This window comes from Eublepharis macularius, chromosome 6 (genome assembly GCF_028583425.1).
Source record: "Eublepharis macularius isolate TG4126 chromosome 6, MPM_Emac_v1.0, whole genome shotgun sequence".
Taxonomy (NCBI): domain Eukaryota; kingdom Metazoa; phylum Chordata; class Lepidosauria; order Squamata; family Eublepharidae; genus Eublepharis; species Eublepharis macularius.
In genome coordinates, this window is record NC_072795.1 from 123836110 (window position 1) to 123857209 (window position 21100).

Here is a 21100-nt window from a genome sequence, read left to right on the forward strand (position 1 = left end):
GAAGTGGTGTGGTCCATTCTATCAACTCAGCCCTCTGTTACCTCATAATCACCTAGGGTTCCCAAGTATGGGCTGGAAAATTCCTGGAGATTTGAGGGTGGACCCTGGGGAGGGGAGAGTTTGGGGAGTATAATGCCATAGAGCTCACACTCCAAAGCATCCATCTTCTTCAGTGGAACTGATCTCTGAAGTCTGGAGATCAATTGTAATTCTGGGAAATCTCCCAATCCACCAGGAGGTTGGCAACCATAAGATCACCTTGTTTCTCTGGATATTTAAACCTGGCCTCAGAATGACCCCAATATATTCTTAGCCTTGCTCTTGACAACATTTCTAATCCCAGGCCTGAGAAAATCCACAATGCCTTCAGAAAAGGGGGGCGGGGAGAGAGAGATTCTGTCAGATCCGCCTCATCTGTCATTTCTCTTCATGCAGCTTTCTATTCTGGTTCGGGCGTGGTGGGGGGGCCTAAAACAAACACACAAAAGGAAAAAGTTTCCTTACTTCTGAGTTTGGAAGTATTTAGGAAATCAGGAACAATTAAAGCTTGATGTTGTTATGATTTTCAGCGGCTGAAATGATATTTTCCAAGGGCCATCTCCTCATCTCTTTCTCCTGCCCCCCAAGAAAACCTCGGAGCACAAACGGCATTCAGGACTTCCTCGTCTTTTTTATCTTCTACTTCCAATCCATTTCTGAACAGCCACTTCAAAAGGCTCTTTGGCTCTTATATCATAAACATCATTTTCTTTTGCCCTCAGGATCCTATCAATCCAGGAAAAAAGACGCCAGCGTATTGTCAGGGACACAGATGGCTCGAAATGTATACATCTATTCCATTTCGCTGAATAGGTTTAACGTGGGAGAAGGTAACCCAGCCGAGAATAAACTTCATGTAAATGAAAAAAAAACCATCACCCAACAAGGAGTGCTTCACTTATTGAAGAAACAGGAAGCACCTGGCATTCAAAAGCAATAATCTTAAATAGCCAGGAGTTCCTGCCTTCACTGAGCCCACTTGGGAAGAAAGGTGTATGTGTGGAAACTACCGTTCTTTAAATGAACAGGCAAGTCCTGGGATCCTAATGCTTCTTGGGATTCCATTGACCACAGAGCCTCATCCAATTTTTCCAGACCCAAGATCCATGTTTAAATCAAACTCGAAATGTGGGACCTACTTATAATTTTTTTAATCTCATGTGCATTCATTTTTCTTTCCTACTTCATGTCTTTCTCCTCTTCTCTCAGTCTGCTTTCTTCTTCCTTTCTCCTCCCAGCCCTAAAACCCTGCAATAGAGAAAAACTGGGGCTGAATCCAACCCATCTCATCTTGGGCTGTCATGACCCATCAGTTGAAGGCGAGTGTTTCCAACAGTGTTCTATGGAAATCAGGGCATCCTCAGAAGCTTCTATAGGGGTTTTCCAGTGAGAAGAAGAGTAGTCGCACATTAGCAGCTTGGGAATAAAGATGGGCACGGAACAAAAAAAAAATGAACCAGGAGGTTCGTGGTTCATGGGTTTCATGAACCACAAATCACAGAACTGGACCAGTTACGAACCAGTTTGTGGTTCATGGGGTTTAAATGCCCCTTTCTGGCCTTAACAGCAGCAGGGAAAGGGGCGTTTAACAGTTTAAAGGGCCCTTTCCTGTCTTGCAAGTGGCAGGTCCCTTTAAACTATCAGCTAGCAGGTGGCAGGGGGGATCCCCCCGGCTGCCTGCCAGGTGATAGTTTAAAGGGACCTGCTCTTGCAAGTCCCTTAAAGGAGCAGTTTAAATGGCCATTTCCCTGGGGAAATGGCCATTTAAACTGCCCCTGTAAATACGACCCAACGAACCAGTATACAGTTCGTGAAAGTTCCGTTAAAAGGAGATTCCACAAACGCTGGTTTGCGAACCCCGAACTGGCCTGGTTCGTGGGTTTTTTTGGGGTCGTATTTAGATTCGTGCCCATCTCTACTTGGGACCACTGTCCACCTTCCCCTGTAACACCAATGGAGACTAGGAGATGTTCAGTTGTACACTCTCAGTTCTAGAACTGGCCAGCTCCAGGTTGGGAAGTTCCTGGAGATTTGGGGGGAAGAGGCTAGGGAAGGAGAGGTTTGAGGAAGGGAGGGACCTCAGCAGATTATAATGCCATAGAGTCCACCCTCCAAAGCAGCCATTTTATCCAGAAGTAATATCTGTAGCCTGGAGATCAGTTGTAATTTTGAGACATCTCCAGCCACTACCTGGTGGCTGGCAACCCCACTCAGAATAACAGTAATGCTTAGTAGGCCTGGAGGAAAACTGCTGCTCCAGACTATCTTTTACCTCAAGAGTTCTTAAACAATGTAATGTTCTTAAACATCTGTAATGTTGCCTACAAGCAATAATTTCCATAGTGCCACAATTACTTCTGTAGAATCTTCATGGGGCTCTCAAGTACATTATTACCTCATTCTTCTTCCAAGCAGCTCAGGATGGCATACATAGTCCATCTTTTCCTACTGTCTCCTCACAACAACCTTGGTCATCCAGAGATTTGAAACCTATGCTAAGCAACATGTTAAGCTCTATAATTTCCCTAGAGATGGACTTCCTTCTGTTAAAGGCATCTCTGTCATTGTCTTTCTGTCGGGTTTAGTCTCAATCCGGGTACCTCTTTGGAGTTCTGGAACCCAGAACCAGAACATGTGAAATGAGAAGATGTTAAAACAAATGTTTTTGTGTGTCATGATGAAAGATTATCACCATGTCTTCCCAAACACTGCTGCTATTGTTGTTGAGATTAGTGTGGATTAAAAGACGGGGATCCATTTAAGACCTTTGATCGCTTCTGTTCACATTTTCCCTAGAAGAGTGGTGTGCAAATTAAAACGCATGAGGCATAAACCATTGTAAAAGTTAGCAAGTTACAAATCAGGGATGGAGAGCTGACCTCAGGTTAAGCAGTGGCAGGGGATGACCATCATGTAGTACAACCTTCAAAAGTCTGTTTTCTAATGTGTAAAGAGAAAGAAGAACATGAACTTTTTCCTCAGGATTCATAGTCTCACACAGGCCACAGCAGTGGTGCATTAAAAATTACATAGTATTACATAATAGGATCAATGGCTGGGGCAGACATTAAACAATACAATAGGATAAGGATTCCAGGATTTCGAAAACAGCAGAAATCTGATACAGAGCTGAAAAACAATTCTGAAACAAGCATGAGCAAATTGATGTAATATATTAAGCAACATGGAGCAATCCAATAGGAGTTTCCTTAGAGCAACAGGCAGTACACAGTAATATAGTCTATAGATCTATCCCTTTACCAAAAGAGTCAGCTCGCAATGAGGAGGGGTGGAGCCAGCGGCCCAATATAAACGTGCCCACTGGAATTGAGGAGAAATTGCGCCTTCCCAGATCTGGGTCCCAGCCCCACCTCCCAGGCCAGCCACAATTAGACATGGGCACGAACAGAAAAAAAAAACTGAACATGGTGTTTGTTGTTCATTGCCATCCATGAACAACAAACACTGACGAACATGATCCTGTCACAAACATGTTTGTTGTTTGTGGGGGCCAACAGGCTCTCCTCCAGCCATCAAGATCCCTACCGCACCACTTCCATTAACCCTACCTGAGCAGGCAGCAGGAAATGTACCAATAATAAATAATAGCTTGGCCCCAGAGCCTGGCAGCAGCCCTGGAACCTGAAGGGGTAGATCCCTATCCCACCAAACACAAATAAAATTCAAGCTCCAATGCACTCTCCCTGTATCTCTAACAGCAGCTGTCTCTCCCTGAAAGCCAGAGCTGGGAGCCCCCGTCCCCCTGGTCTTTTCCTCTTGTAACAAATTTGGAGCTCCAGTCCACACTTGGAAGGAAGACCTGCCTATCAAACTAAATTGGGCTTAGATTGGGGTTTCCAGGGCAACAGCAGGAGTTCAGACAGAGTTCAGACAATCCCTGCCTGAGTTGCCATGTGAATTTTTTGCTGGTGCCAGACTGTCTGGCTTGACGAACAGTAACGAACAGCAACGAACAAGGCTTGCAATGACCACCTGTTCGTTTAGAATGGGGCCTCACAAACAGCTTGTTTGCGAACAGCAGATTGGGCTGTTTGTGGTTTTTTTTAGTTCGTATTGCTGTTCGTGCCCATGTCTAGCCACAATTGGACAGGCTGGGATTTTGAATTTCCTGCTGCAGGGGCCAGGCACGGGCCACTGGGTGAAGCAGATGATGGCTGCCCGGCCTCCGCACCCCCTCAGCACCCCACAGGCTGCAACCTGGCCTGCCAGATAAGTCTAGGGTCGATATTTCTTTACAGCACAGTTCTACCGCTTGTGTAAAAAAGCCCTCCTGAATTATTCAATTTAGCAGTTTGCAGAAAGCCAGGAGAGTGGGAGCTTTCCTGAAATCTTCAGGTAGGCCATTCCATAAGGCAGGGGCTGTCACAGTGAATATGAATGTACAGGTAGCTCTTGGTTTTTTTCATTTTCAGGACAGCACCTGCAGAAGGCCTTGCTCAGATGAACAAAGCTGCTGTGGTCAGGCACAGGGAGAAAGGCAGTCCCATAGATATCTCTGCATGTTGAGGATGTTCTCACAACTTCACCTTTGCATTTTTTGTACCCACATTATTTCTTTCCTCTGCATTAATATTGTCTCTGTTTTATCACTTAGAATTCATTTTAGATTGAGTGGCTTACACATTTATAAAAGGAAAAAGGAAAGCAGTGCTAAATTGTATCACAGGATTTCTTACACAGCAGCAACCATTCCTGTGTTTTGAAACATGGTTCCATCAGGCAGTTAACTGGGGATGTTTTGCTGTCAGAGTTCAGGCTGGCCTTCAAGGTTGTCCGAAGTGCCTTTCCCTGAGGAAATAATGACCAGCAGTCAGCCCATTTTCATATCTCAATGTCAGGGAACGGAGTGGGAATGCAGTGGAACGGAGTTCCGGAACCTCTTGAAAATGGTCACATGGCTGGTGGCCCCGCCCCCTAATCTCCAGACAGAGGGGAGTTTAGATTGCCCTCTGTGTCACTGAGCGGCGTGGAGGGCAATCTCAACTCCCCTCTGTCTGGAGATCAGGGGGCGGGGCCACCAGCCATGTGACAATTTTCTCCAAGGGCAACCCACTGAGTTCTACCACTTCTTTTCCCAGAAAGAAAGCCCTGCTCTACGTTATGCTGCTGTTGTGATGCATCTGATGAAGAGAACTGTGGTTCTCAAAAGCTTATGCTACAGTAAAGTTGGTTAGTCTTAAAGGTGCTACTGGACTTTTTACTATTCTGCTACTACAGACTAACACGGTTAACTCCTCTGGATCAAGCTCTTCTCAGCGATGCTAACCCCCCCAGCCCAGATGCATTCCCTGCATCACTTCTAGGTGTACACTCCCCTTTTCCTTCTAGTGTGTCTCCTGAATTCTGTACTTTTGTTAAATTTCATTTTATTGAGATGGGCCCAGATGTTACCCATGGCTTCTGTGTTCAAACCAGGGCTGTTGTTTGCTAGCACAGCTCACGAATGCAGCACAAACCTCACCAAATCTCAGCATTTTGGCATGTGCAATTTACGGTGAAGCAAACACGGAAGGGAAGTTGGTGGGATGGGAGGCTCAGGTGTTTGAAAACATCTCCAGAATCACCAAGGAACAAATGAAACCCAAAATGTAAAGGCAAAAATAGCGGTCTGTACCAGCTGCATTTTCTACAGGAGGGCAATTTCAATCCGGTTCTTCTTCCTGTGTGACAGGATCTTTGTTCTTTTTATAGTGTCATTAACCTTCCCTAAATAGTTCCTACCCGTCTTTGGTAACTCCAGCATACAAATGAAACAGAGGGGGAAAATCTACAGGAAGAGAGCCAGGAGAGACAGATAACAAAGACAAAAGAGAGACCTGGGGAAAGAGAGGAACGCCAAACACTACAGATGCTGTATCCACCCGCAGCAATTCCATGCCATCATTATTAAGGCCCTACAAAAAAAGATAGATACCAGGAGGGGAGCCAAACGATGCTGGTATAAAAATCCATCCTCAGTGTTGACTCACACAAAATAGCAAGGCGAGCCGAGGAATAAAACACCGCGGCAAGACATTCGCTGTGAAGGGAGAGAGAATCAACAGGCTACCTCAGGAATGATCAATGGAAGACTTGAAGAACCTTCAAGGGCAGGGAACAGAGAAGGGAAAGTGCACATATATAGGCCTCAAGCAACATGCTCGCCATCCCCTTCAGACACATTAAGCATCAACCTAAAAAAAGAAAGCTGGAAGATCTGGGCGAAGAAAGAGGGGGGGGGAGAAAAAAGCAAGAAGCATGTTGCTAGAAAGGGCTGTTGAAATTTATGGGACATCAGAGACAGCACATTAAATGGGAGGAGGGGAGCAGAGAGAGTGGAAGAAACCGGTCTGAGTCTTAGAGATACCCTTTAAATTAACTCACCGACAATAGGAGCAAGAGAAATGGTTCAGAGAGGTGGAAAATAGCACAACACATATGGTTAGTTATAATTCCCTCTAGAGTGTAAAGTCCCCAGTGATGAAACTGACTATACCCTTTGCTAGGTATAGTTGCCAGGCATGGTCTGGCAACCCGGCAACCAGTGGGAGACCAGGCAGGGAAAATGGAGGGGGTAGCTGTCAGCAACAGGGTGATGTCACTTCCAGCAAAACCAGGAAGTGGTGTCAGGCCTGTCCAGGGAACGCAGGAAACATTAGTTTCCAGTCATTCCTAGAGACGACTGGCATCACTTCTGTATTTTCCCCAGAACTGACATCACACTGTTGGCTCAATGGCCTTTTTAAAAAAATTTCAAGTGGTGGCAAGAAAGGAGAGCCAAAGGTGGGGGAGCACCCAATCCTGCTGGGGGACTGATCCTAAGCACAGCAATAAGTCTGGGTTCATGGATTTCCTTCAAAATTTCCACCTGCCGAGCGGGGGGAAAGTTCCAGAGGTAGGGCAAATCCACACGCACTCGGAGCATCCTGCCGTTGTGCTAAATGTTCGCTAAACACCCGGAAGCATAGCGTCTTTCTAGCACAATTTCTGAAATCGCACTAGAAAGACACTATGCTTCCGGGTGTTTAGCTAACATTTAGCACAATGCCAGGACATGCCAAGGGCATGTGGATTTGCCCGTAGTCTTTGAAAGGATCACTTTCCTCCTGAGGCCTTTACTAATAAAATGTTTACAAATGTATAACCTGAACATGATAAGTCAACACATGGACAAGCCCCACAGCCTGGCGACAGTCGGAACCTGGGCCCAAGCGTTCTTTTTTTGGGCCCAGTACAAATTTGTTAAACCAACACGACAGTCCTTCAACCATACATACCATCTCATGAACCATGAAAAAGTTTGTTTTAGTTATGAAATTACTGTTACATATTCTACATTTCTGAAAAAAATGTCCACCTTTGCAATTTCTGTTTCATAATTACACCCAGCCTGCGCGTTCTGCAAGTTTGCTCATTATTATGTAACCTTTTGGTCACTAAAAAAAGGATTATCCTGTCAATGTATTCTTTAAGAAAAATTCTAATGGATCAACGTGGCCACAAAGATTCCCCCGAATTAAAGCTTTATTTTTCTAGATTTTTCCTTGCCAGATAATGACACCACCCCCTGCAATTTATCCTGCAAGTTCACACACAATAGACAAGATGGCTGGGTGTTTACCATTCTTGTCCCATTTCAGAACACCTACAGGTTTTGATGAAAGCCAGCTTGCTGAAACTTCTTTCAGCTTTTTCCATAGTCATTTACAGTGTGCAAAGAATCCATACGGCTATGCACACTTCAGTGAATATTTTGGGTTGCCAGCTCCGTGTTGGGAAATTCCTGGAGTTTTGGGGGGCGACATCTGGAGAAACCTGGAGAAAGTGGGGTTTGGGGAGGGAAAGGACCTTGGCATGGCATAATTCCATAGAGTCCACCCTGCAAAGTAGCCATTTTTTCCAGGTGAACTGATCTCTGTGGCCTGGAGACCAGTTGTAATTCCGGGAGATCTCCAGCCACTCCCTGGAGGCTGGCAAACCCTAGAGAATATTAGTTGCTACAGACTAAGTATCTATATTGAAATCATTTTCACCTTGAGTTCATTCATCTGCTTCCCTAGTTACTGTATTGTTGCATGACTACAGAAAAGTCTTGTCTGATTTGAACAACTGGAGCATAAATTGGTTTCTGTTAGCTTCTTTTTGTTCCTGTCCTTTTACTTTCTTACATTTATGGCCGCCTGATTTATATTTATAGCTACCACCAGACATGGCAGCATGGAAAGTGGGGGAGGGAATTAGACACTTACATATAGGCTGCTTCCACACATGTTGGATAATCCACTTTCAATAATCTTTAGTGAACATTTGGAACTGCTTTTCCATGTGTGGAACAAAAAATCCACTTCCAAAGGATTGCTAAAATGCATTGAAAGTGCATTATTCAATGTGTGTGGAAATGGCCATATTTTGGGTCTGCGAATCCTGTCTCCCACTGTCTTATGGTGCTTTACTTTGCCCTTCCCACCAGGTGTCCCTCACTCCTGCCTGCCTGTGCACAAGGAACTCTGGGACTTGTAGTTCTTGGTGTGATAGAACCAGGAGGCCCAGCAGCTCAGCGTGTTGCTTGAGACTGTTGCTGTATCACTGTTTCTGACTGACTCCCCAAATCTCACAAGATCTGGTCAAGATATATAGGAAATAAGTTTCTGTAAATGGCCACAGGCATGATCTACAGCTGATCCTCAATTTCCCCCCTCAGGTGAAGGGGATTGCCACCTGGGCTGGGCCTCTCAGGGGCGCAGTAAAATGTATTCTCCCCCTTCATGGGGGCCCTAGACAGAGCACAGCACCAGAGAAGTCAATGAGAGCAGTTCTCTGAACCAAACTAATGGAGCTGTGAGTTGAGAGACAGTTGAGAGCCTGACCTAGGGTTGCCAGCCTCCAGGTAGTGGCTGGAGATCTCCCAGAATTACAACTGGTCTCCAGGCCACAGAGATCGGTTCACCTGGAGAAATTGGCTACTTTTGGGGGTGCACTCTATGGAATTATGCCATGCCAAGGTCCTTTCCCTCCCCAAACCCCACTTTCTCCAAGTTTCTCCAGGTTTCACTCCCCAGATCTCCAGGAATTTCCCAACTTGGAGTTGACAACCCTAGCCTGACCTTTGGCATGTTAGGTTGTGGGGTTGACATTTGGAAGATGTGAGATGTGAGTAGCAGAAAAGGTGAATTAAAGATAGAAATAAAGAGAATAGGTCTTGCTCTTCATCCAGCAGACAATGTAACAGATGTCATGCTAACTAACCTTGATTTGGTTGTTGTGGATTTTCTGGGCTGTATCGCCGTGGTCTTGGCATTGTAGTTCCTGACGTTTTGCCAGCAGCTGTGACTGGCATCTTCAGAGGTGTAGCACCGAAAGACAGAGATCTCTCAGTGTCAATGTGTGGAGAAGATGTTAGCAGGTAATTTATATCTATGCAGGAAGGTGAGTTTGGGCTGAGTCATCCAATCAGGCAGCCATAAATGTAAGACGGTAAAAGAACAGGAACAAAAAGAAGCTAAAGGAAACCAATGCCAAGACCACAGTGATACAGCCTGGAAAATCCACAACAACCATCGTTCTCCGCCTGTGAAAGCCTTCGACAATATAACCTTGATTTGTTTATCTGAAATGAGCTAGTAGCTGTTGGACAGAAGGCTCCCTGTATATGGGTAACATCTACTGCCCTCCCTGGTCCCATTCACCTGCTGGTGGATGGAAGGCACTTGGGATGGGGGGTAGGGTTGCCAGGTGTCCGGTTTTCCCCAGAAGTTTTTTTTTTTTAATTGAACTGTCTGGGCACAGGGAAATATGACATAATAGCAAGAGTCAAAGGTAAAATGTATTGGCTTTGTCACTAAAGCAGGAATTTTAAAATTATTTTTAATTTTAATTTGTAATGGGCAACGGAGCACTCTCCTGCTTGCATGCCACACTGGCACTGGTACACACATACTGGCTATTGTGTGTACCTGGCATGCCAACACACTTTGGTGTCCATTAGTTTTCATGTACTTGGGGAGAAACTCATTTGATCAATGGATTGGGAATGATTCAAAAAGAAAAGTGTGTGCGCGCATGCACAGCTGCCCAGGACTCACATTGATGCGTACCTTCCCCATTCTTTGGAGTCCATAAACACAGAACCCAGTTGTTGCGTGCTCTCAAACTTGGTGGGTTGATGGCTTAGAGAGAGGACTGTGTTTTCTATGCAATTTTGCACATTGCAAAAACAGCAGCCCCAGAGCCTTGCCCCCTTGAAAAGAAGAGCATGCGTTTGTGTACATGCAGCCAACATGTGTGCAAGGGACTGAAATTCATGCAATGAAAGAAACAAAACAGATCCGTGCCAAATCGGCACGACCACAGCTAGAATAAATCGGTAATAAAACGTGATTGATCCGTAACTCTTGGGACCGAAACAGAAACTTTTCTCGATGCACTTCCCTAGAACTGACATTCTTTGTTTTGGGATATGTGGGAAGGCTTTTAAGCTCTGAAATCTCCTGCTAATGAAGGTGGCACCATCTCTGCTGGCCTCCCAGGGCAAGTTGAAGATATTTCTATTCCTGACGTTCATTAGGAATTAAGTGAAGGGGCAGCACGAGGGTCTTGTTGTTCTTGCTGCATGACTTGTTTTCATGTTGAATTGTTCAACTGTTTTTTTTCAAAAATGGTTTTATCATTTTGCTCTTTAATTTTATTGCCGTGTGGGCTTGAAAAGCAGCACGTGCATGTTCTAAATAAATACTCTTCTCCTAAGTTCTTTGCTATCATGATTGATGGCCATCAGTGGCTATTAGACACAAGGTATAGATGGAACTCTCTGTCTATGGCAGTGATGCTCTGTATTCTTGGTGTTTGGGGGGGAATCAGTGGGAGGGATTCTAGTGTCCCTTCCCCACTGGCAGACCTCCTGATGACACCTGGTTTTTTGGCCACTGTGTGACACAGTGTTGGACCAGGGCTGGATCGATGGGGGGGTAGGGGGGTAGTCTGCCCCTGGCGCTGCCAAAGAGGGGGTGCCAGGCACAGCTGCCAGGCGCTGGGAGCACGGCGGCGGCAGCGCGGGTGGCTGAGCAGCCTCCCACACCATTCACCTGCTGTGCAGGACAGAGAGCATGCGGCAAGCCGGCCACCCCCTCAGCGGGGCAAGTGAATGGCATGAGTGGCCTCCCAGCCACCTGCACTGCCGCCGCTCCACTGGCAGCATGCTCCGCCCCTGTGTGATGGCATCACATAAGTGACGTCATCACACAGTGCCAGGAGCATGCGCGCGCTGCTCGTGCACGCAGGGGGCCGAACTTGGTTGCCCTGGGTGCCAGCAACCCTAGACCCAGCCCTGCATTGGCCTGATCCAACTTGGCTTCTCTTATGTTCTTATGTTCACTCCAAACATTTATTTATGTTAGTTATTGATTTACGTTATTTATAGTCCACCTTTCTCACTGGAACTCAAGGCGGATTACACAGAGATAGTCAGTCCAATCAACAGGATGGGACAGCTGATAAACAATGCAATAGGATCTGTATTGTAGAAATCTGGAATCTACCAAAAATCTGAATGTAGAACAGAAGGAAAACTTAAGTACTAATATGACATGTTCAATGACGAAGAAAATTAAATAGTACCTACAGCCTCAGGCTGCGCGGAGGGCAATCTAAACTCCCCTCTGTCTGGAGATCAGGGGGCAGGGTCACTGGCCATGTGACCATTTTCAAGAGGTGCCGGAACTCCATTCCACTGCGTTCCTGCTGAAAAAAAGCCCTGGATCCAATCCTTTTTGCCCAAACCCAGTTGTCTGCGTGTGTCCCAGTATTTCACAGTGTTTGTTTGAAACCAGCCCATCAGTCGTATTGCAAAGATGTACTGTTTAAATATCTCCAGTCTGATTCTAGCCACAGAAACCTTCAACACTCCTTCACGCCTGCGTTCGTACTTGGTGCGGTGGCATCAAGCAAAGCCTGCCAAGGAAGTTGAAGCAGAAGAAAGTATTCTGCTAAAGGAGCACTCAAAGTCACCTACATTTTTACAGGCAAAAGGGAAAAAATTTATTTCTTTGTTCCGTATAACTTGAAGAGAGAAAAAAGCACCGCTTTACATCTTCACCACTTTGCCTTTGATAGAAATTATCAGGAGCGATAAAACCTTTCCTCTGTTTTGGGCCAGGGAAGCGGGAAGAGATCTCCAGATCCAATAAATTTGCAAGCATAGGTCTCACTGTATTGGCATTCTGGGCCAGGAGTGTGTATGCGGAGGAATGTTTCTGCGTGTATCTTTGCAAATAACTAGAATGGAAATGGAGCTCTGGGGACAAAATGACCAAAAGAAAGATTGCCACTAATCCTTATGATTCTGTTGTTACATGCAAAGAAAGACTTCAGAAAAATAGGACTGTGTGTGAAAACACATTTTTTTTTCATGAGAGCTTTCAATAGCAATGAGACTATACTCTCAGCAGGTAGAAATGTATCAAGGGACAGATCTGGCCCAGCCCTAGATATTCAGTCCCATACTTCACTGATTCAGATGTGAGCTGTCCATGTACAATGGATGAACAACTTCACCCCTTTCATGAGACCCCCTCCCCCTAAAACACTGAAATAGGAGGAAGAGGGTTTATCTTGCAAAGGGTGAAAGTGTCTGCAAAAAGTGCTCTAGATTTTGGTTCAGCCCTGCTTAAAAGAGTTTGTAACTTTAGCAGACTCTGTGTTTAACATGCACTTTAAGTTTTTTGTGGCTAGAATATGAGTCCACAAAACACAATTTTCTTCCCAAACTGAACTGAATTGAGTTATTAAATGGTGGGACATGAGAACTTGGACTAGATGCTGTAATTCTGAATAGATAGGACTCAGTTTACCATATGCCCAAATTGTAGCTTTCCATTTTCATTTGTCCTGGCTACATATTATCAAGATGCACTCAAGGTACTTTCCAGAGAGCTGTCTCTATGCAAATTACATTGGGGAGGGCAGGCTGACTGCTACTTACTGCTGTGCTGACATGTTACTCCATCAATCACCTCTTTCTTGGCCAAAATTGCAGGAGTCCCCAGTCACTTTATGGTTCACCATCTTTTATACATCTTCTGTAACTTCTATGGCAAGAGCATACAAAAAAAAGTGTTTAATCAATATTGGTTTGAAACATATAAGAAGGCAAACCAAGTTTTCCATCAAGTTGACATTGAGCTCTGTAATTATTCCTGAAGGTTTGTACTTGGGAGGCTGTCTCCAGCTGAGCTAATTTTATGAGTAGCCTTGGTTTATGAGTCTCCACCACAAACCTGCCTTGGCATAAATGAGCAAGAATCCCGTTGCTTCCGCAGCAACTTTATTCTGCCTGAGCTTTTTGCCTCCCATCCCTTTCTTTGCAGTGTGTTATTTAGTCCTTGATTGTGCCTGTGAACTGTCATTTACATTGGCAGAACAAAATCATGAGGTCAATGAGGCTAGCTTGTGCCTGTAGGCTAGCTTGTGCCTGGGAGGGGAGGCAGGGGTGGAGGGCTGGCTGCTTTGCTGAAGTCAGGGACCCTGGTGGGAGCAAAGAGGGAAGGCGCATAGGAGGGGCTTGGATCCATGCCGGAAGCCCTCATGGTCTTCACTGCCATTCCCTGGAAGTGGAGGAATTTGACAGTGGTCTCCCTAGGTGCCAGCTGCAGCTGAGGATGCCTGACACAACGTGGCAGCTTGGGGGCATTGGGCCAGATCCACTGGGGTGAGTCATGCTATCTGGGTGGCTCACCCCTCTTTTCAAGGTCTCCTTAAGGAATCTGCAGGAAGCAAAATGGTACGCACCAGGTCTGGCTGTTGCAGGTATTTCCCTGGGTGGCAGGGATCACCGGGGTCATTCCTGGACAGGTGCTATACCTCCTGTCATCCTGAAGTGCCTAGCAGGTGAACTCGGGCAGGCATGCCCTATGCTGTGTCAATGCTCCAATGGCTGTAATCAGTTGTTCCCTATTTTTGCCCAAGATACTGAGTTTGGTGTGTTCCTTGCCTGGTGCACCAGCCTAGACAGCTGCAATAGGATGATTCAAAGCATGAGTGATGGAAACAGGTGGAGAGTGGGGTGTTAAAATGGCCCAAGAACAAACTGAACTGAACAAACCACTGTAGCATTGGCAGCTCCTCAAATGCTGCTCAACTTAGACCTGACCAGCAGCAGTATCCATGTTCTTCATCATCACTGGCTCGGTCCAAGCTGAGCGCCCTGTGGCACTGCCAATGCTTCTGGAGCCTGGTGCAGCGTTCCAGTCTGTTAAAGGGTTAGTCTGCCCCAGACATAAAATAAATGATGTGCACCTTAGCAGTGATAAATGTCCATCACTCTTCAGTGAACATTGGCCGAAGATGCTACCCCCAGCCTGCTGGGAGATGACAAGAACTTGGAGGATAGGAAGGCATACAGAAAGGGTCTCTGGCATCCTCCTTGAGGGACGAGACAGAGAGAATGCAGCAACAAACCTCATAATTGTGAAGCTGGCAATTCCAGAAGAACTCCAGATACTCCTGGAGAGTGGCAACTCTATGTAACACAATAGAGGCTGCTACAGAATACAGGTAAGACAACAGCCAAAGTGGCATTTCCAATCTTCTGAATTCAGGCACTTGAGAGAGACACTGACTTTCGACCACAGGCAGCGCAGTAGTTACTAAACTTTCCAAGGGATGGGAAAGAAGGTGGGACCTAATCTCTCCACCAATCACATTTTAAGGGAAAGTTCTAAAAGGCTCTTTTGCAAAAGCGTCCCCAAATATGGGATTTTGACCCATACAGCTTAAAATCTACCATTCTATGGCTTTAATGGAAGAATGCACCTTCCCAAGCATGAAAAAAAATAAATTTCTCCTATCAATCCAGACATTTACTCCCAGGTAAACTAACAGCATTTGATCTCAATTAGAAACCAAGTAGAACTTGAATACATGGCCCTCAACAATGCAGTTATATAACAGTCAATTGTTAGGCACCAAGGTAAATATGCATCTCGGGCCCCTTCTGCATTCACACCATTCGTTACTGATCAGTCACAGAGTTCAGTTCAATGTTCTGGTTACCACCTACACGGTCCTGAATCGCCTTGGACCCATGTAACTGCAGGCCCACCTTAAATATATTAAGCCCTGCTTTAAAATTATATTTTAGCTTTGTAAAAGACTCAGGCAATAAATAATCTAATATTTTGTTTTCTATTTCTTTTCCTCTTTTTTTAGGTATTCAGTGTTCTTGTATATTGTAATTTTATCAAATATATGATGTGTAGCATGCAAAAAATTTTAACCACTGATGAAGGCCTTATGGCGGAAACACATTTAGTTTGATCCAGAGGAGTTAGCCGTGTTAGTCTATAGTAGCAAAAATAGAAAAGAGTCCAGTAGCACCTTTAAGACTAACCAACTTTACTGTAGCATAAGCTTTTGAGAACCACAGTTCTCTTTGTCAGATGCATATGATGAAGAGAACTGTGATTCTCAAAAGCTTATGCTACAGTAAAGTTGGTTAGTCTTAAAGATGCTACTGGACTCTTTTCTACATTTAGTTTGGTATACGTGTACTTTACGGAACAAACAATTGTATCTGGTAATAGGAAAGTCCTGTTAACATGTGACACTCCTATGTGTATAGGTGTAATTATTAATCATTTTTATATACTAGAGGATATATGTATCCAAAATCAATGGACTTTTGATGTTTAAAATTAATTATATTTTGGAATTTTTCTTACTCTTTTGGATATATACGTTGGTATTTCTACATACAAGGTTTTCTTTTTTTTTTCAAGCTTCTTGGTTACCTGGTTTCTCTGGGCTGAAATGGTTTTCCCCCTCCATGTTTTTGTTTTTGCTTATCACCTATAAAGCCTTGAATAGCCTTGGACTCACATAACGGCAGGACCGCCTCTTCTGCTATGCTCTGCCGCAACAGCTTTGCTCATCTCTGCAAACCCTCCTAAAGATGCCACCTTGCAAACAAGTAAGATCGGCAACTGCGTGTACACCTGCTTTTTCTGGAGTGGATTTTCCGTAGCGCCTTACGCCTTGTGGAACAGCATGTCTGAGGTCAGGAAGGCCCCCCCCCACATCTATCATTTCAAAGAATGGGCAAAACAGAAATGCTCGCAGGGGGAGCATTTTTATGAAGCAATTATAAGCTTTTATAAGGGAATGGGCTCATAGTCTAGTCTAGTGTCGTGCTTATTGAAAGTATCACATCGCTCTTACTGCATTGTCTTCTACTATTATAACCCACATTCTATACGATGATATGCCATATCTTGTTTCTTTGTTTGTGTTTCCTTCCAGTTATGTAACCTTAGTCCCACCTGAAGGACCAGTTAGTTTAGTTTAGTTTAGTTCAGTTTAGTTTAGTTTATTTGGTGTTTAACCCGCCCTCCCCACAAGTGGGCTCAGGACGGGGTACAACAGTCATAAAATACAATTGCATAACAAATTTTACAATAAAATTCAGCAATTAAAATCATATATATACAAAAACCTCCGATGGTTGGCTACACATTCCTGCCCCCAGCATACAAAGAGGAGACAGACAGAAAGACGAGCTGTACTCGAATACCGGAGACTAGGGGTGTGCAAGGAAAAAACTTTCGGCTAAAGCCGAAAGCCGAAAGCCGAAAGAAGAATCTCTTTCGAATAAGCCGAAAGCCGAAACAAGAATCTCTTTCGGCTTTCGGCTTTCGGCTTTCTTTCGGCTTTCTTTCGGCTTTTTCTATGGGAAAATGCCTCCGTCTTCCAGGACGCCTGGAGGAGGCATTTTCCCACCGAATAAGCCCAAAATTGGTGGGGACCTTCCTCTAACCCTTCTCTAACAACCACCCAAGTTTCAGACAGATTGGACTTTGGGGGGGGCCATGTTATGGCCCCCCAAAGCAGGTCCCCCCATCCTCCCATAAGAAAGCGAAGGAGCAGCATATTGTTAGCATGCTGCTGCTAATCTTTCTTCATTATTTCCTATGGGGAAAAAATGAAGAGGCAGTCTTCCTTTGCCAGGGGTGGTATTTTGCATGCAAAATGCCCCCTTACCCTCAGGGGCCCTTCTCCCACCCCTCCTCCCACCCCCCACCAAGGCTCAGCCTGCTCCCACTTGGGGGGCCATTTCATGGCCTCCCCAAGTAGGTCCCCTCAGCCCCCAAAGTCCACCCCTCACAGCCCCACACAAACCCAATTCCCCCCCAGCTGCCACACACAGACCCAAATCCCCCCAGTAGCCCCTCACAGACCCAAATCAACCCCCACCTGCCCCACACCCACCATAACCCCAGGAACAGGCTGGCCTGCCCTCCCCTTTTGGGAACCCCTAAACTCTCTTTCCCAGGGCAATTCCGCACAGACCAGGGGTGCCACAATGGTGGCAGTGCCAAATCGTCCCTGGGAAAGAGCACCTGCCCTGGCACACAGACAACCACCCCCCTGACCCCCCCACCACCTGCAGAGAAGGCTGGCCAGCCTGCCCCATTGTTCCCTATGCTGGGAACCAACCTCCCATCAAAGAAGGGAACACACACACAATGATTAAGTTTAAAAAACCTTTATTTTATAATTTTCAAATTACAAGTGGTCAACAAATCACAACATATTACACTTATTGTCCCTCACAGCACAACACAACACAATTAACTACACATCAGAGAATCTTAAAAACAATTTTTCTTTTGAAATGGACAAACTCTAAAGTTTTGAACATTTCCACAGGTTACATAGTAAGCGGGCACAACAGGGCATGGAAACAGAAGCCCACACTAGACAAGATGATCATAATAACTACCAGCCTAATACAACTCTCCCTCCATAACATGACTTAATGGGGGGGAACCACTGCAACAAATTCCCCCCCAACCCTCTGGGGCCCTTCTCCCACCCTTCCTCCCACCCCCCACCAAGGCTCAGCCTGCTCCCACTTGGGGGGGCCATTTCATGGCCTCCCCAAGTAGGTGCTCCCATCTCTACCTCTGACAGCTGGGGAAGGCTTGTCTTGCAAGGGGTGGCATTTTGCATGCCAAATGCCACCCTTACCCTCAGGGGCCCTTCTCCCACCCTTCCTACCACCCCCCACCACATGCATTCCTTGACAATCAAGAAATCTGGAGTTAAATATAATGTGCATGTAAGTCCCTCAAAGACAGAAGCAATATGGAGGTAATGACCCATTTGATTTCCACAACCTCAGACACAATTAGGGATCCGTTTCCCCTTGGTGGGGGATCCCCCACTCTCACCTATCACCCCCTGTCACTGCTTACCTGGCTGGAAGGGGGAAAGTCAGGGAATGAGCCTTCAAGGTACACTCCTGGGGCTGCTGCCGTGATGTCACTGATGTCATCTGGCTGCCCTGAGAGTATTCCTGTGCTTTGCAGTGGGCTGATTTGGGCCCTACAGGCCAAAGCAGGATCCCTTGTGGCCCAAATCTGCCTGCTGTGAATTGTGCGTGCTCCCCAGCCTTGTGTGATGATCACATCACTTCCTAGAACAGACATCATCATGCCAGAGCATTGCCATGAAATGATCATGCGTGTGTGAACAGACCCTAAGTATCCTGTAGGCTTCAGTGATGGTATAGTCTGTTAGTAATGTTTTCACACACATTATAGAGAGAGAGAGAGAGACAGAGAAGGGGGGGAGGCACTGAACCTAGATTATTTCTTCTATTTTACTGTCCCCTTCCAAAGCCAGGGTGGCATTGGCACAATGCCCCCCTCCCCCCGGCCAGAGCCTTAGTAACAGTATGCATTGACAGGCCCATGCATCATAGTCCTTTTTGAGACCCAGCCAAGTTGTGTGCCTTTTGGAGAAAAATGTTCAAGTTGCTGGTGGGGGTATGAACAATTTTTAGATATCCACTGTAGTACAATGGCTAGAGTGTTGGTCTAGAATCTGGCAGACTCTGATTCTGTGCCTTGTAGGCTTGATGGATGTTCTTGGCTCAGCCTAAGTAAACAATTGTGTTGTGTTTTCCAGAGGCAGTCTAGGTGATTTTGGGGTCCTGGACAAATGTTCTGGACGGGGCCCCAGAACCAGTGCCGCCCCACCACTGGCTCCTTGCCAAGGCCAAGCAATTTGGTCACCTAGGCCCCAGATAGAGTGGGCTGGAGTGCGTTGTTTCCTTCCTCCCCCCCTCCACCCCCTCATACAACTAAGAAGGCCATTAGTGGATGTAGTCACTCCCAATGTGAGGCATGGAGCAGCTGTCTATTGTTAGCCTGGTTGTGATGAGGGTGAAACAAATCAAGGGAGAACAGCAATGTGTAAACCACTATAGGTTCCCATGGGGGAGAAAACCGGGGCATAAGATAAACCTTTAATTTGGTGGGGAGGGGGTATATACATTTTATGTGTATGTGTCTGTATGTTTTATGCATTCAAATCACTTATGTTGTACTTTAGAATTATATTGAGCTCCAAAATATCCCAAAAACCTTGTCCATGTATTGCAAACCGAAGTCAATCTACCATATCTAGGGTATTCTTCTTTTCCCTACTGCCTTCAATTTTTCCTAGCATTATTGTCTTTTCTAGTGAACCTTGTCTTCTCATGATGTAACATAAGCACTATCATCAATTGATATCTTCAAGGGAGAAAGCAGGCCTGATTTGGTCTGGATGCCACTTACATGTCTTTTTCGGAGTCCATGGTACATGTAAATTAAAACTTTCTTCCCACTTCACAGTATGAATGCGTTTTCTTCCTATGAGCTTTGTCTAAATTTTACTGTACTGATACTGCTCATTTGGCCAAAAGGCCTGCCCTTGAGCAATGCCACATTAAATACTTCATAATAAAAATATGTTTTTAAAACCATTTAAAAGTGTCTTTAAGTGCCATACGCTGATTTAAAAAAACATAAGCTAAATGTTTGGGTACACAACCAGATATGTGAATGACTGAAATGCAGCCCAATCCCACTGCTACTTAAAATCCATTTTTGATGGAGGTCTGGATTGTCTTACATTGGTGTCATTGAGCTTGGAATCAGGAACCTGGAAGTGTTCCATGGGGGCTACAACTTTCATGCCAAGGCTAAGAGGGTGGGAACGGGATCTCTCTGGGGTGGCAAACTCTGGCCTTGGAAGTTACTGGCAATTTTGGGGTGGGACTTGTGGAAAGGGAAATCTGAGTAGGGATCTCCCCCAGAATCCATGGTCCACATTTGCCCTCTAAAGAGATTGCCCTTGGAAGCAGCCAGTTTCTATAGGGAACTACTCTCTCTAACCTGAACTCAAGCCCAACCAGGAGTTTGGCAGCCCTAGGGAAATTTCTGAAAAAGATGGCAAAGGAGGGCCAGCAACTGATAGAGGCATGGAAGCCCACACCAGGACAGTAGCAGGGGCCTACTTGGGCACAAAGGACAACCAGCGCTCTCATCCCCCATAGTCCACTCCTTACAGCCCCACACAAACCCAGTTCCCCCACCCCAGCTGCCACACACAGACCCAAATCCTCCACTCAGCCCCTCTCAGAACCAAAACCACCCTCAGCTGCCCCACACCCAGTACCCCAGGAACAGGCTGGCCAGCCTGCCCCATTGTTCCCTATGCTGGGAACCAACCTCCCATCAAAGAAGGGAACACAGACACACAATGATTAAGTTAAAAAAAACCTTTATTTTATCATTTTCAAATTACAAGTGGTCAACAAATCACACAACATATTACACTTATTGTCCCTCACAGCACAACACAACACAATTAACTACACATCAGAGAATCTTAAAAACAATTTTTCTTTTGAAATGGACAATCTGTAAAGTTTTGAACATTTCCACAGGGTACATAGTGAGCGGGCACAACAGGGCATGGAAACAGAAGCCCACACTAGACAAGATGATCATAATAACTACCAGCCTAATACAACTCTCCCTCCATAAAACGACTTAATGGGGGGCAACCACTGCAACAGGGTCCAACAGAACCTATGTCATTTCCTGTGGCTGTGCTTTCAGTTCAGACACAAAAAGCTGAACTGGGCACTTCCAAGGCACTGGACAATGGTATTTCTGGAGCAGTTCTGCAGAGGTCTCCCCCCACCCCCACACCAGCCTCAGAATTTACCTGGGAACAT